Here is a 25,444-nt window from a genome sequence, read left to right as displayed (position 1 = left end):
AAAGAAAGAAAATCCTAAGAGACAGGGTTTGCTATGTTGCCCAGGCTGGAGTGCAGTGGCTATTCACAGGTGCAACCATAGTGCACTACAGCCTCCATCTCCTGGGCTCAAACAGTTCTCTGGCCTCAGCCTCCTGAGTAGCTGAGATTACAGGTGTGCACCATCATGTCTGGCTCCAATATAGTTTTATCACCATTTTCCACTAACTCAGTATTAAGGGTTTCCATTCTTATGACTTTGTAGATATTGTCCACTGCTAAGCCAAAAAGCATACTATAATTACATTTTTTAGTGCAGACATTTAATTTTCCCCGAGGGAATAATTGCACCAATTTTTTCCACTTTCTAAGTTCTGTGCACATATTGCTAAATCGCCTCAAACACTCCGAAAGACCTATAAGATGCCTCTTCCAGGGGATCACATCATCTACCAGTTCTTTTTGTTTTCCTAGTGAGCTATGTCCTGGACCTTTCCGCCCCACTTTCCATCTGCACTGTTTGGCTTCTGGGTCAGCTGCACACCTGTCCTCCTCGGCTAGAGCACCTGTTTCCTGACTTGCAAGTCTTCCTCTGTCTTGATCTATGCCCTCATTTTGGTGGAAGGCATCCTCTAATGACTTCCTGAGAAAGGGTACATATGAGGTAGAATTTTTACACCCTTGTTTATCTGAAAATGTCTTTTTTTTTTTTTTTTGAGATGGAGTGTCGCTCTGTCACCAGGCTGGAGCGCAGCGGCACCATCTCGGCTCACTGCAGCCTTCAACTCCCTGGTTCAAGCAATTCTCCTGCCTCAGTCTCCCAAGTAGCTGGGATTACAGGCATGTGCCACCATGCCCGGCTAATTTTTGTATTTTTAGTAGAGATGGGGTTTCACCACATTGGCCAGGATGGTCTCAATCTCTCAGCCATGCTGGGATTGCCGGTGTGAGCCACCACCGCCCAGTCAAATGTCTTTATTCTATCCTAACTTCTGATTTCTTTGACTGTATATGAAATGGTAGGTTGGAAGGCGTTTTCCATGAGAATTTTGAAGGCATGACTCCCTCATCTTCCAGCCTCCCGTGTTGCTACTGAAACATCTAACATCATTCTGATTCCTGATGTTTTGTATGTGATCTGTCCTCTCTACCTGCAAAACTTGTAGGTTCCTCTCTTTATCCCTGGCAGTCTGGCACTTTGTGACAGTGTGCTTTCAGAGGATTTTTAAGTGAAGCACTAAATAATTGGCAGCTCTGCGTCTGTATGTGTGTGTGTGTGGGGTGTGTGTGTATCAGTGTGAGGGCCCTGTCAACTGGTGGGCCTCACTATAGGGGAATTGAGTGATGATCTGGCTTTTACACCGAGGGACATGTAAATGTCAGTTTTTGTAGGTCTCTTCTCTGGCCTTCAGGGCTTCAGAAAAGAATCCTCCCATCTCCCACCTGGGTTGCATACTTCTGGCTGTCAGAATTCTGTTGGCAGAGCTGGAAAAGGGGCCTGGGAGTCCCCCTACCTCCCCACTTAAAAAAATAATAAAAATAGAGATGGTGGGGGGTCTCACTATGTTGCTCAGGCTAGTCTTGAACTCCTGGGCTCAAGTGATCCTCCCACTTCGGCCTCCCAAAGTGCTGGGATTATAGGCATGAGCCACCACTCCTGGCCAAGCCTGTTTGCATTTCCTGCAAGAAAGAAAGGTACTTGTCACCTTCCTTCCTCCCCACCTCTCATAGTGAAAAAGTCAAGAACATGAACATCTTATAAACTGGCGTTTGCTCACTCATCCAACAGGTATTAAGTGGATACTCGATCCACGCCAGGCACTGAATAAGGGATCTAGGTGTAATGACAACAGTCTGGCCTCTTGAAATCTATGACCTTAGGGAGGAGGACAGACATTGAACGAACTGCTTCATTAATTAATGAACAGTTACCTGCTATTACCAAGATGCCGTGAAGGATAAGAACAGGGTATATTGATGGACACTACCTAGTGGAAGTGACAGGCTGGGGAGTGTGGAGGGACCCTGGCTTAGATGAGAAGGTCAACAATGGCTTTTCCGAGGAGGTGTGCTATGAACTGAATTTAGTTCCCCCAAATTCATATACTGAAACCCTAACCCCCAATATGATGATATTGGGGTTCCTCTTGCTGCCGATTTTTTTTTTCAAATAACTGTTTTGTTGTTGTTGTTGTTTTCTTTATGCTGCAGTTTACATATGAGAGCCCCAAGCCCACACAACTTGGCTTTCTGGTTTTATTTATTTATTTTTATTTATTTCTGAGACAGGTTCTCCTTCTATTGCCCATGCTGGAGTGCAGTGGCGCGACCATAGCTCACTGTAGCTTTGGCCTTCTGGGCTCCGGTGATCCTACCTCAGCTTCCCAAGTAGCTGGGACTACAGGTGCACACCACCACACCAGGTTAATATTTTGAATTTTTTGTAGAGACCGGGTTTCACCATGTTGCCCAGGGTGAAACTCCTGGGCTCAAGTCTGCCCACCTCAGTCTCCCAAAGTGCTGGGATCACAGGCCTGAGCCACTGCGCCAGCCTTCGTATTCCTTCAGTGTCCACGTCCACAGAGACTGCTTCTCCCAATCACATGTGCCATTTGATTCTCAACTGGTACATGCAGAACCTCAAAGAACCTGGCTCTCCAGCACTCGCACCTGGGCCCTTCCGCTTAAGTGCACTCACGTCTATCTGGGCTGGACCTCTGCCCTGGTCTCATCACCGCTGAGGTGTCCTCAGGTTAGAAATGCAAACAGGCTTGGCTAAGACGCAGCGCCTCACACCTGTAATCCCAGCACTTTGGGAGGCTGAGGCAGACAGATCAGCTGAGGTCAGGAGTTGAGACCAGCCTGACCAACATGAAGAAATCCCGTCTCTACTCAAAATACAAAAATTAGCCAGGCGTGGTGGTGGGCGCCTGTAAGCCCAGCTACTCAGGAAGCTGAGGCAGGAAAATTGCTTGTACCCAGGAGGCAGAGATGGCAGTGAGCTGAGACTGTGCCACTGCACTCCAGCCTGGGCAACAAGAGTAAAACTTCAAAGAAGGAAGGAAGGGAGGAAGGGAGGAAAGGAGGAAGGGAGGCCATTTTTATATTTTTAGTAGAGACGGGATTTCACCATGTTGACCAGGCTAGTCTCAAACTCCTGAGCTCAGGTGATCTGCCCGAGCTTATTCTTATTTTCTCTCTGTGTCTCTCTGTCTCTCTGTCTCTCTCTCTCTCTCTCTCTCTGCCGTGTGAGGGCAGTGATGAGGCAGCCATCTACAAGCCAGGAAGGCAGCCCTCACCAGAACCTGACCGTGCTGGCAGCTTGGTCTTGGGCTTCTGTCCTCCTGAACTGAGAATATAAATCTCTGTTGTTGAAGCCACCCAGTCTATATTTTGATCTAAGACACAGTGACGTTTCTGCCAGGTTGGGAAGGATGAGAGTTAGCCATGTAAAGAGAAAGAGGAAGGTTGGTCCAAAGAGAAGGAACAGCATGTACAAAGGCCTAGTGGCAGGAAAGAGCTCGATAAGCTGCAGGAATGGTCAGAAATCACGTGTGACTACAGTACAGAAAGGAGGCAGCAGGAGATGCAGCAGCGGAACTCTGTAGGGGTCAAATCATGGAGGGCCTTAGGGCTAGGCAAGAAGCTTGGCTTTACTCTGAGTGAGACAGGAAGCCATTGAATACTTCAAACAGAGAAGCGATGTGGTTCATTTATGTGAGTTTCTTAAAAGGTCATGCTGGCCGGGCGAAGTGGCTCACGCTTGTAATCCCAGCACTTTGGGAGGCCAAGGAGGGCGGATCACCTGAGGTCAAGAGTTCAAGACCAGCCTGGCCAACGTGGTTTGGCCTCGATCTCCTGACCTTGTGAGCTGCCCATAGGCAGATTACCTGAGGTCAGGAGTTCAAAACCAGCCTGGCCAACATAGTGAAATCCCATCTCTACTAAAAATACAAAAATTAGCTAGGTGTGATAGCTCGTCCCTGTAACCCAGCTACTCAGGAGGCTGAGGGAAGAGAATTGCTTGAACCCAGAAGGTGGAGATTGCAGTGAGCCGAGATCGCACCACTGCACTCCAGCCTAGCAACAGAGCCAGGCCCTGTCTAGAAAAAAAAAAAAAAAAAGATCATGCTGACTCCTGTGTGGAGGCTAGATGGAGCACGAGGCAGAAGGAGGCAGGAGACTCAACTTTCTAGAAAGAGAAATTGTTTATGGCTCCATTTCCCAAAACTCTACTATGGTTCTCTAATTTTTTTTTTCTGTTACAAAAGGTTGTGGATATGAAATTTGGCCTTTATCTTATACCGTATACAAAAATTAACTCAAAATGGATCAGCTGTAAAAGTCCTAGAAGAGAATATAGGGGAAAAGCTTCATGACACCATATATTTTTTTCTTTTTTATTCTTTTTTTTTTTTAAGACAGGGTTTCACCATATTGGTCAGGCTGGTCTCGAACTCCTGAACTCAGGTGATCCGCCTGCCTCAGCCTCCCAAAGTGCTGGGATTACAGGCGTGAGCCACCACACCTGGCAATGACACCAGATTTGGCAATGATTTCTTATTTTGTTTCTTTGTTTTCCTTTCTTTTTTTTTCTCTCTTTTTTAAGTTTCTTTTAGATTTGGCAATGATCTCTTGGACATGACACCAAAAGCCCAGCCAACAATAACAAATACATTAAGTTGGACTATATCAAATTTTAAAATTTTGGCCATCAAATGACACTATCATCCCAGCATTTTGGGAGGCCAAGGCAGGTGGATCAGTTGAGGTCAGGAGTTTGAGACCCGCCTGTCCAACATGCTGAAACCCCATCTCTATTAAAAAAAATTTTTTTTTAATTAGCTGAGAGTGGTAGTGTGCGCCTATCATCCCAGCTACTCGGGAGACTGAGGCACAAGAATCGCTTGAACCTGGGAGGCGGACGTTGCAGTGAGCCAAGATCGTGCCATTGCACTCCAGCCTGGGTGACAGAGTGAGACTCTGCCTGCCCCCCCCCCAAAAAAAAAAACAAATGATACTATCAACAGACTGAAAAGGCCACTCATGGAATGGGAGAAAAGATTTGCAAATCACATATCTGATAAGGGGTTAATATCCAGACTATATAAAGAATTCCTACAACTCAACCAAACACAAATAAGTTAATTAAAAAATGAAAAAAGGCCAAGCATGGTAGCTCATGCCTGTAATCCTAGCACTTTGGGAGGCTGACATGGGTAGATCACTTGAGTCTAAGAGTTCGAGACCAGCCTGGCCAACATGGCAAAACCCCCTCTCTACAAAAAATACAAAAATTAGCTGGCCGTGGTGACATGTGGCCTGTAGTCCCAGCTCCTTGGAGGGGAGAGGTGGGAGAATCGCTTGAGCCCTGGAGGTCAAGGCTGCAGTGAGCCATGATTGTACCACCACACTCCAGCCTGGACAACAAAGTAAGACTCTGTCTCAAAAAAAGAAAAAGGACTTGAATATTTCTCCAAAAAAGATATACAGCCGGGCACGGTGGCTCACACCTGTAATCCCAGCACTTTGGGAGGCCGAGGCAGGTGGATCACCTGAGGTCAGGAGTTCAAGGCCAGCCTGACCAATATGGTGAAACCTCGTCTCTAAAAAAAAAAGAAAAAGCAGGGTTTTGAAGAGCTGTGTGTATACCCATGTTCACAGCAGTATCCTTCACAATAGCCGATATCAGTGATATATGGGAAAGGAACCCACACAGCCATTGATAGAAGGAGAAACAAAATGTGGCATAGACATACAATGGAATATCATTCAGCCTTAGGGAAAGAAGGAAATTTCTAGCCATGGGCAACATGGCAAACGCCAGTCTCTACAAAAAATACAAAAATTAGCTGGGCGTGGTGGTGCATGCCTATAGCCCCAGCTGCTCGGGCGGCTGAGGAAGGACAACTGGTTGACCCCAGAAGTCGAGGCTGCAGTAAGCCAAGACTGCATCACTGCACTCCAACCTGGGCGACAGAATAAGACGCTGCCTTCAAAAAAAAAAAAAAAAAAAAAAGGAAATTCTGACACCTGCTGCAATATGGATGAATCTTGAGGACATTGTGCTAAGTAAAATTAGCCAGTCAAAAAAGACAAATACTGTATGATTCCACTTACATGAGGCGCTAGAGTAGTCAGATTCATAGTGGCAGAAGCACTGGGGTTACGAGGGGCTGGGGCAAGGGGAGGATGGGCAGTCACTGTTCAAAGGATATGGAGATTCAGTTTGGGAAGATGAAGAAGTTCTAGAGAACGGTTGTGATGGCTATCTAACAGTGTGAATGTACTTAATGCCACTGAATTACACCTTTAAAAATGGTTAAAATGGGCTGGGCATGGTGACTCACACCTATAATCTCAGCACTTTGAGAGGCTAGGGTGGGTGGATCACGAGGTCAGGAGATGGAGACCATCCTGGCCAACAAGGTGAAACCCCGTCTCTACTAAAATATAAAAAACTAGCCAGGTGTGGTAGCGCACACCTGTAGTCCCAGCTACTCAGGAGGCTGAGGCAGGAGAATCGCTTGAACCCAGGAGGCAGAGGTTACAGTGAGCCAAGATCGCGCCACCGCACTCCAGCCTGGGCGACAGAGTGAGACTCCGTCTTAAAAAAAAAAAAAAGAAAGTTTAAAATTGTATTTTTTATGTTGTGTATATTTTATCATAATTTTAAAAAGTGGGTAATCAAGAGCTGTAGCTGTGTTTATTTTCTCACCACAGTGCGGTGAGGGGGTCCTTTCGAACCATTCAGTTCTTGGCTCATACATAGCCTGGTGATCTTCAGCAAATCACTTCACCTTTCTGAACCTGCCTCCTTGTTGGTAATTTCAGTGTAATGATGCTTTCCAGGAGCCACATGTGTAAAAGTCTGCAGCTTACCACATGTAGTAAGCTGTAGTTGAAAATTGCAGCCCTTTTGGAACCCCCCCAACCTGGTTATTTTTCTTCCTTTTCTTTTTTTTCCCCCAAGTAGCTAGGACTACAAGTGTGTGCCATCACACCAAACTATTTTTTTTTAATTATTTTTTTGTAGAGATGGGATCTCACTATGTTGTTCAGGCTGGTCTCAAACTCCTGGACTCAAGTGATCCTCCCACTTCAGCCTCCCAAAATGTTGGGATTACAAGCATGAGCCACTATACCTGGCCTGCTTTTTTCTTTTGGGGTTTAACCATCACCTGTTAGATCCAATCAGGTGGTAGGGACGGGAAAGCTCTGGCTGAACCTCTGTTGACCCTGAGATACCTTTGGGAAACCCTTTGCTTTCTTTCTGACTCCAAATCCCCAAAGCTTCCTTAACACCAAGCACTGAGTGGCTACGCATGTTCGTCCACTCCTCTGTTAAACAAGCCCCCGCTGCAGGGGGATCATCGCCACCTCGATTAATTTTCCTTCAGTTTGATGGAGACTGGCAGTACCCTACACAGCCAGGCCACATTCAATCCACACTCGTTCCTGGGCCTCTGGAGAGCTGGGCTTCTCAACTGAATACCCAAGTGCTGACTGACAAGGAAGCTCCTGGTAAGAATGTTCTCTCCAGGCAAAGCCAGAGCAGTTAGTTAGAGCAGCCGACATCTAAATACCCAGTGCCCAAGCCAGGTGCAGTGGCTCATGCCCTATGGTCCTAGCGTTTTGGGAGGCTGAGGCAGGCGGATCGCTGGAGCTCAGGAGCTGGAGACCAGCTGGGGCAAATGGCAAACCCATCTCCGCAAAAAGTGTAAAAGTTAGCTGAGCATGGTGGTGTGTGCCTGTAGTCCCAGCTACCCCGGAGGCTGAGGGAGGAGGATCATTTGAGTCTAGGAGGTTGAGGTTGCAGTGAGCTGTGATCGTGCCACTGCACTCCAGCCTGGGTGACACAGCCAGATCCTGTCTCATAAAAATAAGGCTGGTGCGGTGACTCATGCTTGTAATCTCAGCACTTTGGGAGGCTGAGGTGGGTGGATCACTCGGCCGGGAGTTCAAGACCAGCCTGGCTAACATAGTGAAATCCCATCTCTACTAAAAATACAAAAAAAATTAGCTGGGTGTGGGTGCCGCATGCCTGTAGTCCCAGCTACTCAGGAGGGTGAGGCAGGAGAATCGCTTGAACCCGGGAGGCAGAGGCTGCAGTGAGCCAAGATCATGCCACTGCACTCCAGCCTGGGTGACAGAGCAAGACTCTGTCTCAATAATAATAATAATAATTAATTAATTAATAAAAATAAGTAAATAAATGCCCAGTGCCCAGAAGGTCAATACATTCCCTCCTTTGTGCAAGGTGTCAATGGGAGACCACGGACAGCTTTGGGTGGGTGGTTTGTTTCCTTTAGGCACTATTCTCCTATGCACCAAGCACTATGCCAAAAGCAGTGAATTCAGGATTTCATCTCAGCCTCATTCTGCAAATGAGCTAAGTTAGATGCTCACCCAAAGACACACAGCTACAAAGTGATGGTGACAGGATTCACATGCAGACCTATCTGCTTTCCAGAGCCTAAGCTCATAACCTCTTGAGTCTGTGTCCACTTTCCCCCAGCCTCCTTGCCTCCTGCACCTGTGAAACCTTGGCCATGGCGAGGAGCCAGGCTGGGCTGGGGATGAGCCCCCTCTGTAGCACACTCATCTGCTTCTCACATATTCCCCGACCCTGCTATGGTTTCGGGATTTGGAGACAGTGCTCACAGCCTAGGTGGGGTCAGGGAGAGACAGACTTATAAACATCAGAACAATGTCACAGGCACGAATGCCGGGCCCAGTGGAGCAAGTCGGAGAGGTCAATTCAGAACAAGATGTATACCTCTGATTCCAGGGAGCAGCGGCCAGTATTTACGGACAATCACTGTGTGCTAGGTCTTTCTCTGGTGTGATTTATGGGCTCCTTACACCTGTGTTTGGTTTTTCTGTTTTGGTTTTGGGTTTTTTTTGAGATGGAGTTTTACTCTTGTTGCCCAGGCTGGAGTGCAATGGTGCGATTTCAGCTCACCACAACCTCCACTTCCCAGGTTCAAGTGATTCTCCTGCCTCAGCCTCCTAAGTAGCTGGGATTACAGGCATGAGCCATCAAGCCTGGCTAAGTTTGTATTTTTAGTAGAGACAGGGTTTCTCCATGTTGGTCAGGCTGGTCTCGAACTCCTGACCTCAGGTGATCCACCTGCCTTGGCCTCCCAAAATGCTGGGATTACAGGTGTGAGCCACCATGCCCCGCCTGGTTTTGTTTTTTAACAGATAATAAACATATGTTGGACACTTACTACATTCCAGGCACTGATATAAGCATTTTACTTTATTTATTTATTTTAAATTTAAATTTTTTATTTTTTTGAGACAAAGTCTTGTTCTGTCGCCCAGGCTAGAGTACAGCTCACTGCAACCTCTGCCTCCTGTTTCAAGCGATTTTCCTGCCTCTGCCTCCCGAGTAGCTGGGATTACAGGTGCCCTCCATCACACGCAGCTAATTTTTGTATTTTTAGTAGAGATGGGGTTTCACCATGTTGGCCAGGCTGGTCTTGAACTTCTGACCTCAAGTGAGCCACCCACCTTGGCCTCCCAAAGTGCTGGGATTACAGGCATGAGCCACTGTGCCTGGTCCCACGTTTTACTTTATTGAATCCTCACTCTGGGGCAGACAGTGTTTAATATTTCCAATTTATAGACAGAGGAGAGGCACTTGCCCAAGGCTGCAGAGTGAGAAATAGGCTGAGCAGAGAGTCAAACCCAGTGCTCTTCCCCAAAACCCCAGTGTCTTCTTCTTGGCTTCGGTTTTAGCTTCTGTCCTGTAAACCCAAAGTACTCTGTGCCCTTCACATACTCTTTTTGCCAGGTAATGGCTCATGCCTGCAGTCCCAGCTACTCAGGAGGCTGAGGTGGGAGGATCACTTGAGGGCAGAAAGTAGAGGCTGCAGTGAGCTATGATTATGCCACTGCACTCCAGCCTGAGGGACAGAGTGAGACTCCATTTCATACCTATATAAGCTCCCAGTGGGCAGGAATCACGTCTGTCTTGGCTATCATGAAGAGCCTAGAACCTACAGCAGCACCCAGCACAAAGCAGGCACTCAAAACATATTTGTGAAATGAACAAATGTTCATTGTCTGTCTTACACACTAGACTGGGACATCCTTCAGGCAGGAACTGTGTCCCCTTCATACTGCCACCCAGCACCCATCACAAGGCCAGGCTCAGAGGAGACACAGCGCTTACTGGAGGAATCCTGTGTGCAGGTGTCAAGGTGCCCTGATCCGCGGTAACGAGCCACAGACCAAAGAGATCAGATTGGGGCATCTCTTCCTCCTCACCTTCCCTTCCCCTTGCACTCTCTCCTTTCGTGCTTCTCCCTCCCTCCCTCTCTTCCTACCTTCTCCCATGCTCACCCTGGACCAGCCCAGGTCCCCTGAAGGATACCTGGGCCTGATCCTGTTTGCCCTGAAGTCTGACGTGACTCAGCTCCGCCAGTGGTGGGGGAAACGTTCACTCCGATTATTTAGCCAAGGTAGCTAATTTGTCCTTAACTAAACTGTGGGGATTTTTTCCTACTGATGCACAACAGCCCATGAGTTCAAAGTAGGGGCAAGAGACCTAAAATCAAAACCAATAACAGCAATGGCAACAAGGGAAGAACTTCTACACCCAGCCCCACTGACCCTGTGGCACCCCAGGAGACAAACGGAACAAGCCGCTCCAGCCTAGACCAAAGCTCATTTGGTCTCCAACCAAATCTGGTGTGGATTGCTGGAGTATTTAGAATTAATTTTATTCCCAATTGTTTTTCGAGTGCTCAAAAATAACAGCTGCTCAATATAAATGCAAAATCATTTGCAGATATAATTAAGTGAAGGATCTCGAGCCCATCTTGGATCATCGAGGTGGACCCTAACTCCAGCGGCAAGTGTCCTTGGAAGAGACGAGGAGAGCGACGTGTGCAGAGGGAGGCAGAGATTAGGTGATGTAGCCACATACTAAGCCTGGAGCCACCAGAAACGGGAAGAAGCGAGGAAAGATTCTCCCCAAGAGGCTTCAGAGAAAGCACAGCCCTGCTGCCACCTTGATTTTGGATTTCTGGCCTCCAGAACTGTGACAGAATGAATTTCTGTGCGTTTCTTTTCTTTTCTTTTCTTTTGAGATGGAGTTTCGTTCTTGTTGCCCAGGCTGGAGTGCAATGGCAAGATCTCGGCTCACCGCAACCTCCGTTCTCCTGGGTTCAAGCAATTCTCCTGCCTTAGCCTCCTGAGTACCTGGGATTACAGGCACGCACCACCACACCTGGCTAATTTTGTATTTTTAGTAGAGACGGTGTTTCTCCATGTTGGTCAGGCTGGTCTTGAACTCCCAAGCTCAGGTGATCCACCTGCCTTGGCCTCCCAAATTACTGGGATTACAGGCATGAGCCACCGTGCCCTGCCTAAATTTCTGAGTTTTTTTTTTTTGGTTTTTTATATTTAAATATGTATTTAAAAGCCTACAGCACCCGTTATTCCCAAAAGGTCTCCCATCCAAGTATTAACCAGGCCTGACCCTGCTTAGCTTCCAAGATCAGATGAGATCGGGCACGTTCAGGGTGGTATGGCTGTAGACTAAATTTTTGGTTTAAGCCATCAAGTCTGCAGTAATTTATTTTGGCAGCCCTAGGGAACTAATCGGATAAAAGTACAAGTAGTCTCAGCTACTGGGGAGGCTGAGGCAGGAGGATCACCTGAGCCTGGGAGTTCAAGGCAGTGGTGTGCCACGATTGCACCTGTGAATAGCCATGGCACTTCAGCCTGGGCGACAGCTTTAGGTCCCATCTCTTACAACAACCAAAGAAAGGGCAGCCCAAGGAGAAGCATAGACTTCGACACTGGACACACCTATTGAAGCCCCAGCTGTGTCCCTAATTGCATTGATCTTGGGTGAGCTCTAACTTCTCTGAGCCTCAGTTTACTCCCCCGTGAACTGGTTACAATGGTCTTTTCTGCCTCGTGAGGATGTGGGGAATACCAAATGAGGTAATTCCTGCCATGTTCCTAGCACTCCGACTGGTCCACCCGTAACATAATGGCTTCTCTTGCTTAAGTGAACAAGACAGATCCAAAATGCATTCCCTGGAGTCTCAGGGCCCCTAACTTCTCTGCTGGCTCTTGGTAACCTGCCATCATTGGGGTGGGACACAGAGCCCTGTGTTGGAACTTCAGCACTGGAAGAGGCTCCAATCTGTAACAATGAGTTCAAACCTCCCCTCCCACTTTACAGATGGGGCAACTGAGGCCTGGAGAGGGGAAAACAGTTGTGCAAGGTCACACAGAAAATCAGTTCTCCTGACTTCTGGGAAACCAAGTTCCTTCTGCTTCTCCAAGCTGACTTCCTAGGAACTAAGTCTCTGATGAGGTTCAAGGTGGCTGAGGCCAAAGGGGAAGGAGGATCCTGTCCAACACTTCAGAATTTCTGACAAGGCCCTGGCTCTTAGCAGATGTCTACACTCCAGGTCCTTGTGTTCAGTGAGTAACCAGTGTAGGTAGGTCCATGAATGGAACCATCTCAATCACCGTCACCATGTCACCACCACCCCCATCCCAGCAGCTATGCGGATTCAGTGCTTACACAACTGACACATTCTATTGAATGTTACTGTGACATTTACAGAGATCATCTCATTTAATCCCTCCAAAAACCCTATGAAATTGCTGCTATCCTCACTGTACAGAGGAGGAAAGTAAGCCTTGGGAGGGTAGACTGAAGTCAATAGTGTGCCCCAAAACCCATGTCTACCCAGGACCTCGGAATGTGACACTATTTGGAAATAGGGACTTTGTAAATGTAATTAGTGAAGATGAGGCCATACTAGATTAGGGTGGGTCCTTATAGGACTGGTGTCCTTACAAGAAGAGAGGGTCGGGTGTGATGGCTCACGCCTGTAATCCCAACACTTTGGAAGGCTGAGGCAGGAAGATCATTTGAATCCAGGAGTTCAAGACTAGCCTGGGCAATATGGTGAGACTCTCCATAAAACAGGGGTGCCCAACCCTGTTTTATAGGAACCGGCCCACACAACAGGAGGTGAGCAGTGGGCAAGCGAAGCTTCACCTGTATTTACAGCCGCTCCCCACTGCTGGCATTACCACCTGCGCCCCCGCCTCCTGTCAGACCAGCTGTGCCATTAGATTCTCACAGAAGCATGAACCCTATTGTGATCTAGGTATGCAAGGGGTCTAGATGGCAAGCTCCTTATGAGAATCTAATGCCTGATGACCTGTCATTGCCTCTCATCATTCCTAGATGGGACCATCTAGTTGCAGGAAAATAAGCTCAGGAGTCCCACTGATTCTACCTTATGGTGAGTTGTATAATTATTTCACTATGTGTAATAATAATAGAAATAAAGGGCACAATAAATTTAATTGTGCTTGAATCATCCCGAAACTATCCCCGTCCCCCACCCCCACCCCACCACTATCCATGGAAAATTTGTCTTCCATGAAGTTGGTCCCTGATGCCAAAAAGGTTGGGGACCGCTGCTATAAAAGATAGCCGGGGCCAGGTGGGGTGGCTCACACCTGCAATCCCAGCTCTTTGGGAGGTGGAGGTGGACAGATCACAAGGTCAGGAGTTCAAGACAAGCCTGGTCAATATGGTGAAACCCCATCTCTACTAAAAATTTAAAAATTAGCTGGCATTATGGCATGCGCCTGTAGTCCCAGCTCCTCGGGAGGCTAAGGCAGAAGAATCGCTTGAACCCAGGAGGTGGAGTTTGCAGCGACTGGAAATTGCGTCACTGCGCTCCAGCCTGGGAGGCAGAGCAAGACTCCGTCCCCTACAAAAAAAAAAATAGCCAGGTATGGTGGTGCACCCCTGTGGTCCCAGCTACTAGGGATTGCTTGAGCCCAGGAAGTCGTGAGCCGTGTTCATGCCACTGCACTCCAGCCTGGGCAAGAGAGAGAATCCCTGCTTCAAAAATAGGACCCAAGACACAGAGACACACAAGGCCATGTGAAAACAGAAAAAAATTAGAGTGAGGTAGCTGGAATGCCAAAGATTGCAAGCAACCACAGAAGCCGGGACAGCAAGGTTCTCCCATAGCGCCTTCAGAGGGAGCACAGCCCGGCCATCACCTTGATTGCAGACTTCTAGCCCTCTGAGCTTGAAATGTCTGCTGTTTTAAGTCTCCCAGTTTACAGCAATTTGCTACAGCAGCCCTAGGGAACTAACACAAAGGGGTTAGCCATCTCAGCAGCCATGGCCTAAAACACAGAAGCAATGTCTGTTAAAATTCCTCCACACCCCAGCTCTCACAACAGAAGGCCTTTTTCCGTCAGGAATATAGAACGTTAGCCCAGAAAGAACGCTGGCCGGGAAGAGTGTTTGCGAGCACTTACATGTGCCAGTCTCGCTCCTAAGTGGCAGCCATGTGTGCATAAACCCACTGAATCCACACAACCGCCACAGGAGGGGAGTGCTGTTCTCCCCATCTTACGGGTGGGGAATGTTGAGGCTCCGAGGGGTGAAGTAACTCACCCAGAGGCCCATAGTTGGGGGTAGCAGGGCCTAAGTTAGGCCTCTGGTTCCTTGGACTCCAGAACCCCCACTCCTAACCACCCCCCAATCTTCTCCCTGCAGGTCAAGTTCATTCCCTTTATTTTACAAACGAGGAAACCAAGGCACATGAAGCTTCAATGAAGCAACTGCCAGTCAGCCAGGGTCCAGCTGGGGCTCCCTCTATTTGCAGACAAAGGGTGGTTGCCCTCCACGACTGGCAAAACAAGCCCAGCTGGACAGCAAGAGCTGCAGGCTGCATCCCTGCCCACCACTTAACGAGAGTGGCAAGCGGCCAGAAATTAATTAGCTGTCTCAGTTTTGGCACAGGCTGAGGAAGGAAAGTGGTTAATTATAATGAAGCCCAGAGAGCATGTCATAGGAGAAGATTAAAGGCTGGAACAGAGAAATCCAGGCCCCAGAGTTGAACGTGAGCAGGGAGGCCGGCCAGGTCACACTCAACGAGAAACAGGGCAGATGTCTCATTCAGCTCAGTTCGAGAGCAACACTCACGGCAGCCAGGGAAGAGCAGCTCCTCCCCACCATCCTGGCTCTGCTTCTGGCTTAGGGATGGCTGGACCAGGGATGGGGCAGCAGGCACGATGGGGGCCCAAGAAAGCAGAGTCCCGCAAGGATGTGAAATACCAGCCCATGGGCGTCTGGAAATAGGACATGCGCCTTGTACAAACACCTAGTGACATGCTGTCTGAGTGTTGGACCCTCTGCTGGGGCTCCAGCTATGAACAAAGGATATACTCCTTCCACCCGACACCCACTCATGGTGGGGAGAACAGAGCAGGGGAGCAATCAGGTGTCTGAAATAGTGCATAGTCCTTGCTCCAATGGCGGGGGACACACAGGACACAGTGGGAACACAGAGGAGGGTTACCTGTTGGCTGGAGGGGCAGTGAGGAGCAATCAGAGAAGTCTCCCTGGAGGAAAGATTTTTCTAAGCTGAAAAGTAAGGGGTTTCTCTGAAGGAGACAGCAGCCTGAGGTTCCTGCACACCTTACTGCCCTCTTGTCTCATAGTTGGGGGATTTTTATTATAGATCCCAACAACTCCACAGAGCAAATCACATTAACAAAGTGTCATCTGGATATTTAAGAAGTACTTGGATGGGCACAGGGGCTCACACCTATAATCCCAGCACCTTGGGAGGCCAAGGGGGGAGGATCACTTGAGCTCAGGAGTTCGAGACCAGCCTGGGCAACATAGGGAGACCTTGTCTTTGTTAAAAATTTAAAAATTACCTGGCATGGTAGCAAATGCCTGCAGTCCCAGCTACTCAGGAGGCTGAGGTGGGAGGATCATTTGAGCCCGGGAGATGGAGGTTGCAGTGAGCTGCGATAGAGCTACTATACTCCAGCCTGGATGACAGAGTAAGACCCTGTCTCAAAGAAACAAAGAAAGAAAAAGAAAGACAGATGGAAGGAAGGAAGGGAGGGAGGGAAAAAGAAACCCTGTCAAGAAAGAAAGAAGAGAGAAAGAGAGAAAAGAGAGAGAGAGAGAGAGAAGACTAAGCTAGAAAACAGGATTGAGGATGAATACCACACAGTTCCTGCCCTCCAGGAGCAACTGGTAAAAGGGAATGCAGGCACAGAAACAAGCAACAGCACTGTCACGATGACACACTGGTTCAAGGCCGGGCGCGGTGGCTCACACCTGTAATCTCAGCACTTTGGAAGGCCAAGGCGGGAGGATCACCTGAGATCAGGAGTTTGATACCAGCCTAGCCAACATGGTGAAACCCTGTCTCTACTAAAAGTACAAAAATTAGCCAGGTGCTGTGTGCCTATAATCCCAGCTACTCTGGAGGCTGAGGCAGGAGAATCGCTTGAACTGGGGAACCGGAGGATCGCGCCACTGCACTCCAGCCTGGGTGACAGCACGAGACTCCATCTCAAAACAAACAAACAACAACAACAACAAAAAAAAAACTGGTTCATGACCACCTGCTTTTGTGCATGTCTTCCCTCTCTCTAGGTGACAGGTACTGGATGAAGATACTGTGATTTATATCATTGCATTTAATCCTGCTAACCAACTGCAGTAAGCACTGCCATGGCATTTGGTAGATGAGGGGACTGAGGATCAGAGAGGCACAGAAACTTGCCCAGCGGAACACAGCTGACTGGTTGTAGCACCAGGACTGAAGCCCAGGTCTGTCTGGCCCCAGGATGGTTAGTCTGATGTGTCAACTTGGCTAGACTATAGTACCCGGCTATTTTATCAGACACTAATCGAGGTGTTGCTGGGAAAGGATTTTGTAGCTGTGGTTAGCATCAGCAGTCAGCTGACTTTAAGGAGATTATCCTTGATCATCTGGATTGGCCTTTTCCAATCAGTTCAAAGACCTTCCAACAAAACAGATTTCCCAGAAGAAACTCCACCTGCAGCATCAGCTCCTGCCTGAGTTTTCCGCCTACCAGTTTCAGACTTGCCCAGCCAGACCCCACAGCGGTAGAAGCCAACTCCTGGAAATATATCCTACTGGTGCTTTTTCTCTGATAGGATCACGCCTGATACCCACCCAAAACCTACGCACTAGGCAGAGGCTGGTGCCAGGGAACCACACAGTCTCCTGGGCCAGAAAAGGGCAGTGACATCCACCACCACCTGGGGGGCTTTGCTGTCAGATGCTCACTAACCAGGTGTGCTTGGGAAAAGCCTTTCATCTTGAGCCTCAGCTTCTTTACCTGTAAAATGGGCACATTACATTGTTCCTACCTCATGCAAGTGTTGTGAAGACCCAGTGAGATTTCTCACATAAGGTCTCCTGTAGAGAGCCTTCTAATCTTGTCAAACACTGACTCATTTTGCCACAGCTGTAATTTCTCCATTCTTAATGATTTTGAGTCCACAACATCTGCCAAGTTAATATTTCAGTCCCACAATTCCATGTAAATAACGTCCACAAGTTTATCATTCTTCCTGACTGTGGTGTGGATGTTAGTTTCCCTAACCTGTCCCGTCCCAGCTCCCCAACAAAGAGATACCCTTTGAGGACAAGGGGCTAGGGAGCCCCCGTGCAGAGCATCATACACATTCTCTCATTTGAATCATACCCACCCCAGGAAGTGGGTCTCAGTATATTCCCATTTTGTTTACAGAAGAAACTGTGACCCAAAAAATGAGCAGTGCCCATCCAGGAGTGTAGAATGAACAGACAGAACTGAGATCCAAAGCCAGGTGTTCCAAAAAGCCCAGACAGATGCCAAGCTTTTGGCCATGCTGTATGTTTTTTTTTTTTTTTTTTTTTGAGATGGAGTCTCACTCTGCCACCCAGCCTAGAGTGCAGTGGCACAATCAGAGCTCACTGCCACTTTCACCTCCCGGGCTCAAGCAATCCTTCCACCTCAGCCTCCCAAGTAGTTAGGACTACAGGCGTGTGCCACCAATCGTGACTAATTTTGTATTTCTTATAGAGATGGGGTCTCCCTATGCTGCCCAGGCTGGTCTTGAACTCTTGGGCTCAAGTGATCCTCCCACCTCAGCCTCCCAAAGTGCTTGATTACAGGCAGTAGCCATTGCACCTGGCCTGTTACTTCTTACACCATCTCTCTGCTGGGACCCAAAAGAGCTTCACTTTTCTTTTGTTTATTAACAATGGATTATTTAAAAAATTATTTTAATGACATTACAAATAAGTCTGCTCTGCTTCACTGCCTCTCCCAATCCCTGGCTATATGAAAAAGTCATTTTCCACAGTGGGAATCAGAGGGTATCATAGGTTCAACCTTTTTCATGGACATTGCTTCATGGACATTTTGTACACCTGAGCTCTGAGAGTCAAGGGGGTCTCACTTCAAAGGCTGGCTCTGCCACTTCCTAATTGCAGCCCTGGGCAAGTGAATTAACACCTCTGAGCCTACAGTTTTCTCATCTGTCAAATGGAGAGAAACATGGTACCAATCTCATAGAGTTGGCTGAATTAAATGAGATAACCTATGTGCGATGCTTCACACAGAGCTTGGCACAAAGCTGGCCACGCTGTCAGCATCCAAGAAAGCTCAGCCAGGCATGGTGGCTCACGCCTGTAATCTCAGCACTTTGGGAGGCCAAGGCAGGAGGATCGCTTGAGTCCAGCAGTTCAAGACCAGCCTGGGCAACACAGTGAGACCCCATCTCTACAAATAATAAAAGAATTAGCCACGCATGGTATTGCCTGTAGTCCCAGCTACTCAGGAGGCTGAGGCGGGAGGATCAGCTGAGCCCAGGCAGGTGAGGTTGCAGTGAGCCATAATCGCATCACTGCACTCCAGCTTGGGGAACAGCACGAGACCCTGTCTTAAAAGAAGAAAAAAGAGAAAAAGGTCAGCAGTTCTATTTTTGGTGTTAACTCTGGCCGAGTCAGTATTCTATGCTTTGCTGTTGAGCCCTCTCTTACAGGGGATGACAAGGCCTAGGCAGGTGGAAGGAGTGTCTTGTGGCTAACCTGCCCCTCCCAGCAGGACAGCGCCATTCCCTCCCCTCATGGAGGAATGGAAAATCACTAGATGTGGGGTATTTCCCAGCACTGTGGGAGGATGAGTTTTTGTAACCAAGGGAAACAGATGATCTCCATCTGTCCTGCAGGGGCATCTGGCGGGGCCAGGAGAAGCAGCGTCTCCACCCTGGCTTAATTCCTGCCCCTGTTTCCCAAGTGCTGGGCAATGATCCAAAAGGCATCACTGTAACCAGCAGCTTCCAGCTGTGGGTCACGCCCTGTGCTAAGGCCACAGAACATCATCTCCCTTAACCTTTGCCCTCGCTGTTCCCTCCGCCTGAAACACTCTTCCTCTGAGCAACAGTCTTCTGCTCATTTGTCTCCTCTTCTTTGACCTCTCTACCTACAGGTACGTCCTGTTTAAGGCACTTTGTAGATACTGCGTTTTTTACAAATTGAAGGTTTGCGGTAACCCTGCTATGAGCAAGTCTATTGGCACCATTTTTCCAACAGCAAGTGCAAACTTTGTGTCTGTGTCATACTTTGCTAATTCCTTCAATATTTTGAACTTTTCATAATTATTATATCTCTTATGGCTATCTGTGATCAGCGGTATTTTTTTTGAGACCGGGTCCTCACTCTGTTGCCCAGACTGGAGTTCAGTGGCATCATCATAGCTCACTGCAGCCTCGACCTCCCAGGCTCAAGCAATCCTTCCACCTCCGCCTCCCAAGTAGCTAGGATTACAGGCATGTCCCACCACACCTGGCTATTTGTTTTTCATGTTATAGAAATGGAGTCTCATTATGTTGCCAGGGCTGGTCTCGAGCTCTTGGGCTCAAGGGATTCTCCTGCCTCAGCCTCCCAAAGTGCTGGGATCACAGGTGTGACCACCATGCCCAGCCATCAGTGACCTTGGATGCTACCATTGTAATTTTTTGGGGTGCCACAAACCACACCCCTGTAAGATGAACTTAATGATAAATGTGTACATTCTGACCGCTCCACTGACCAGCTGTTACTCCATCTCCCTCCCTCTCCTCAGGCCTCTCTATTCCCTGAGACACAATGATATTGAAATTAGGTCAATTAATAACTCTACAATGGCCTCTAAGTGTTCAAGTGAAGAAAAGGGCCAGGCGCAGTGGCTCACAGCTTTAGTCACAGCACTTTGGGAGGCTGAGGTGGAAGGATTGCTTGAGCTCAGGAGTTCAAGACTAGCCTGGACAACAAAGTGAGGCCCCAGCTCTACAAAAAAATTAAAAAATTAGCTGAGCATGGTGGCACACACCTGTGGTCCCAGCTACTTGGGAGGCTGAGGAAACAGGATCACTTAGACCCGGCAGTCGAGGCTGCAGTGAGCCGCTGCATTCCGGCCTGGGTGACAGAGTGAGGCCCTGTCTCAAAAAAGAAAAAGAAAAAGAAAGGGTCACATGTCTTGCACTTTAGATCAAAATCTAGAAGTAAGCTTAGTGAGGAAGACATGTTGAAAGCCAAAACAGGCTGAAAGCTAGGAGGCCTCTTGAAGCCAAACAGTTGTGAATCTAAAAGTTATTGGAGGAAGTCAGAAGTGTTACTCCAGTGAACGCCCCAATGATAAGAAAACGAAATTGGGAGGAGCATTGGCTCACGCCTATAATCGGAGGCCACGGTGGGCAGACCACCCTTAGCAACGAGACTTCCTCTCTACAAAAAATACAAAAAAGTAGCCAGGCATGGTGGCGTATGCCTGTAGTCCCAGCTACTCGGGAGGCTGAGATGGGAAAATCACCTGAGCCTGGGAGGTCGAGGCTGCAGTCAGCAGAGATTGCACCACTGCACTCTAGCTCAGGTGACAGAGCAAGATCCTGTCAAAAAAAAAAAAAACAACACTTACTGCTGATATGGAGGTTTGAGTGGTCTAAATAGAAGATCAAGCCAGCCATAACATTCCCTCAAACCAAAGCCTAATCCAGAGTAAGGCCCTAATTCTCTTTAATTCTAAGAAGGCTGAGAGAGGTGAGGAAACTGTAGAAGAGAGCCTGAAGCTCTGACGCTGGCTGAGGCTGGTTCATGAGGCTTAAACATCACTGATGAAAGGGGCTACGTTATGCAACAGAGCCTCAATGGAGACAAAACAGCCTTCTACTGGAATAAGATGCCATCTAGGACACTCATTCCTAGAGAGAAGTCAGTGCCTTCTTACAAAGCTTCAAGGACAGATTGATGCTCTCTCTCTCTCTTTTTTTTTTTTTTTTTTTTTTTTTTTGAGACGGTCTCATTCTGTCACCCAGGCTGGAGTACAGTGGCATGATCTCAGTTCACTGCAACCCCCGCCTCCTGGGTTCAAGCGATTCTCCTGCCTCAGCCTCACGAGGAGCTGGGATTACAGGTACATACCATCAAACCCAGCTAATTTTTGTATTTAGTAGAGATGGGGTTTCACCATGTTGGTCAGGCTGGTTCTCAAACTCCTGACCTCAGGTGATCCACCTGCCCCAGCCTCCCAAAGTGTTGGGATTACAGGAATGAGCCACCACACCAGTTTTTTTGTTTGTTTGGTTTGTTTTTGTTTAAAGACAGGGTCTCGCTCTGTCACTCAGGCTGGAGTGCGACAGCACGATCATAGCTCAATGTAGCCTCGAACTCCGGAGCTCAAGCGACCCTCCCTCTTCGGCTTCAGGTGTGAGCCACTGCACCCAGCCAAGCGGACTCATTAGGGGCTAACGCGGCTAGTGACTTTGCTCATTAACCATTCCCAAAACCCTAGGGCCCTTAAGAATTATGCTAAATCTACTCTGCCTGTGCTCTCTAAAGGGTACAGCAAAGCCTGGATGACAGCACATCTGTTTACAGTGTGGTTGATGGAGTATTTTAAGCCCACTGTTGAGACAAACTGCTCAGAAAAAAAGACTCCTTTCAAAATATTGCTGCTCATTAACAATGCACCTAGTCACCCAAGAGCTCTGATGGAAAGGTACCAGGAGATGAAGTTGTTTTCATGCCTGCTAACACAACATCCAATCTACAGCCCATGGATCAAGCAATCAAGTATTTTTAAAGTCTTATTATTCAAGAAATACATTTTGTAAGGTTAGAGGTCTCATAGATAGTGATTCCTCTCATGGATATGGATTAAGTAAATTGAAAGCTGGAAAGAATTCACCGTTCTAGCTGCCATTAAGAACATTTGTGGCCAGGCATGGTGGCTCACATCTGTAATCCAGGACTTTGGGAGGCTGAGGTGGGAGGATCCTGTCAGGCCAAGAGCTCCAGACCAGCCTGGGCAACACAGAAACTCCAGCTCTACCAAAATAAAAACAAAAAGTGAATAAATTAGCCAGACATGGTGGCACAGACCTGCAGTCCCCGTCACTTGGGAAACTGAGGCAAGAGGATCATTGGAGCCCAGGAGTTTGAGGCTGAAGTGAGCTATGATCACTGCACTCAGTGTGGACAACAAAGTAAGACTGTGTCTCGGGCGGAAAAACCAATATTAACAGGAGTTTGAAAGAAGTTGATTCCAGCCCTCATGAGTGACTGTGCGGGGTTCAAGGCTTCAGTGGAGGAAGTAACTGCAGATGTAGTAGAAATAGCAAGAGAACTAGAATTAGAAGTGGAGCCTGAAGAGGTGACTGAATCGCTGCTGCTATCTCAGGAAAAAAATTTAATGGATGAGAAGTTGCTTCTTATAGGCAAGCAAGAAAGTGGTTTCTTTCATTTTTTTCTCAAAATGGAGTCCTGCTCTGTCAGCCACGCTGGAGTGCAGTGGCGTGATCTCAACTTACTGCAACCTCTGCCTCCTGGGTTCAAGCAAGTCTCTCGCCTCAGCATCCCTAGTAACTGGGATCACAGGCGCGCACCACCACATCCGGATAATATTTTGTATTTTTAGTAGAGACAGGGCTTCACCATGTTGGCCAGGCTAGTCTCGTACTCCTGACCTCATGATCCTCCTGCCTCGGCCTCCCAAAGTGCTAGGATTACAGGCATGTACTCCCAGCTACTCAGGAGACTGAGGCAAGAGGATCACTTGGGCCCAGGAGTTTGGGGCTGTAGTGAGTTATGGTCTTGCCTGTGAATAGACACTGCACTCCGGCCTGGGCAACACAGTGAGACAAAAGTCAAAAAGAAAGAAAGTGGTTTCTTTTGGTTTTGTTTTGTTTTGTTTTCAAGACAGGGTCTTGCTCTGTTACCCAGGCTGGAGTGCAGTGGTACAATCTCGGCTCACTGCAACCTCTGCCTCCCCAACTTCAGCAGTCCTCCCACTTCAGCCTCCCTCGTGCTGGGACTACAGGTGCACACCACCACGCCCAGCTAATTTTTGTTTTTTTGTTTTTTGTAGATACAAGGTTTGGCCATGTTGCCCAGGCTGGTCTCAAACTCCTGTCCTCAAGGGATCCACCCATGTCAGCCTCCCAAAGTGCTGGGATTACAGGCATGAGCCACCTTGTCTAGCCAAAAGTGGTTTCTTGAGATGGAATTTACCTTTGGTGAAGAAGATGCTGTGAACTTAGTTGAAATGACAACAAAGGATTTAGAATATAACACGAATGTAGTTGATAAAGCAGCAACAGGATCTGAGAGGACTGACTCCAATTTTGAAAGAAATTCTACTGTTGGTAAGATGCTATCAAACAGCAGTGCATGCTACAGAGAATTCTTTCATGAAGGAAAGACTCAACTGATGCAGCAAACTTCACTGTTGCCTTGTTTTAAGAAATTGCCACAGCCACCCCAGCTGTCAGCAACCACCGCCCTGACCAGCAGCCATCAATATTGAAGTAGGACCTCTCACCAGCAAAAAGATTATGATTTGCTGAAGGCTCAGATGATCATTAGCATCTTGTTAACAATAAAAGTATTTTAAAATTGAAGTATGTATATTGTTTTTTAGACACAATGCTTTCACACACTTAATAGACTACAGTATAGAACTAGAATTAGCAGGTGATTAGAACTAGATTACAGGCTCACATGGAGGTGTGCACCTGTAATCCCAGCTACTCAGGAGGCTGAGGCAGGAGAATTGCTTAAACCCAGGAGGTGAAGGTTGCAGTGAGCTGAGATCACACCACTGCACTCCAGGCTTGGTGACAGAGCAAGACTCCGTCTCAAAAAGCAAACAACATTTTTTTTTTCTGAGATGGAGTCTTGCTCTGTTGCCAGGCTGGAGTGCAGTGGCGCAATCTCGGCTCACTGCAACCTCTGCCTCCTGGGTTCAAGCGATGCCCCTGCCTCAGCCTCCCAAGTAGGTGAGATTACAGGCACGTGCCACCACGCCTGGCTAGTTTTTTGTGTTTTTACTAGAGACAGGGTTTCACCACGTTGGCCAGGATGGTCTCAATCTCCTTACCTTGTGGTCCACCCACCTCAGCCTCCCAAAGTGCTGGGATTACAGGCCTGAGCCACATTGCCTGGCCTTTTTTTCTTTTTCTTTCTATTTTTTTGGGGGGGGTGACAGGGTCTGACTCTCTCAGCCAGGCTGCACTGCAGTGGCACAATCTCAGTTCACCGCAGGCTCAACCTCCCGGGCCCAAGTGATCCTCCCATCTCAACCTCCCTGAGTAGCTGGGACTACAGGTGCGTGTCACCACACCTGGCTAATTTTTGTATTTTTTTATAGAGATGGGGTTTTGCCATGTTGCCCGGGCTGATCTCAAACTCCTGGGCTCAAGCAGTCTGCCCATCTCGGCCTCCCCAAGTGCTGCGATTACAGGCATGAGCCAGCACACCCAGCTGTAAACAACTTTTATATGCACTGGGAAACCAAGAAATGTGTTTGACTTGCTTTGAGATACTCACTTTATTGCAGGGGTCTGGAACCCAACCCACAGAATCTCTGAGGTTTGCCTGTACAGCTGCAGCCCCGCCGCCCTCTCACCCAATGCCCGTTTCAGTTTACTTCACTGCTTATAGCCTTGGCCTTATATCTACTTGTTTATTGTCCATCTTTTCCCCACTAGACTGTCAGCTCCATGAGGGCAAGGACTGTGTCTTCATCACTGTTGGATCCCAAGCACCTAGAACTGTGCCTGATACTTCGACGGGTACAACTGACGATATAGAAGTTTTTCTCTCATCCCCATTTCACACATAAGAAAACAGACAGCATGCTGAGCCCAACAGTAGACAGCCAGCAAGAAGCACACCGGGGTTTGAACCCTAGTCCATCTGTTGCTGAAGGACAGGGCTGCCTCCCCTGCTGTTGGCCTTGTCGCAGTGAACTTGGAGTTCTTCAGGCCTGGCATGTGTTGTCAGTGGCCCCTAGGCCAGATTGTCCTGTGTAAAAACTCACTTCTTGGGTCAGGTGTGGTGGCTCACGCCTGTAATCCCAGCACTTTGGGAGGCCGAGGCGGGCGGATCATGAGGTCAGAAGTTCAAAACCAGCCTGATTAACATGGTGAAACCCCATCTCTACTAAAAATACAAAAATTAGCTGGGGATGGTGGCGCAAGCCTGTAATCCCAGCTACTCAGGAGGCTGAGGCAGGAGAATAGCTTGAACCCAGGAGGCAAAGGTTGCAGTGAACCGAGATCGTGCCAGTCTTGGCAACAGAGCAAGACTCTGTCT

The 25,444-nt window shown here is 48.1% G+C and overlaps 1 protein-coding gene and 1 non-coding gene across 2 annotated transcripts in view; both read right to left on the bottom strand.

Moving 5' to 3' along the window:
• Positions 1–25,444, bottom strand: part of OPRD1 (opioid receptor delta 1) — a 46,152-nt gene that overhangs the window by 10,018 nt on the left and 10,690 nt on the right. The gene's annotated exons all lie outside the window — the stretch shown is intronic.
• On the bottom strand, positions 11,414–11,532 carry LOC119472140. The gene has a single exon (XR_005201254.1). It is a non-coding gene; the product is annotated as a 5S ribosomal RNA (ribosomal RNA).

The sequence above is a fragment of the Cebus imitator genome, unplaced genomic scaffold (genome assembly GCF_001604975.1).
Source record: "Cebus imitator isolate Cc_AM_T3 unplaced genomic scaffold, Cebus_imitator-1.0 Scaffold87, whole genome shotgun sequence".
Lineage (NCBI taxonomy): Eukaryota > Metazoa > Chordata > Mammalia > Primates > Cebidae > Cebus > Cebus imitator.
The sequence above is the reverse complement of the archived record's forward strand: the minus strand, read 5'-3'. Positions and strand labels throughout refer to the sequence as shown.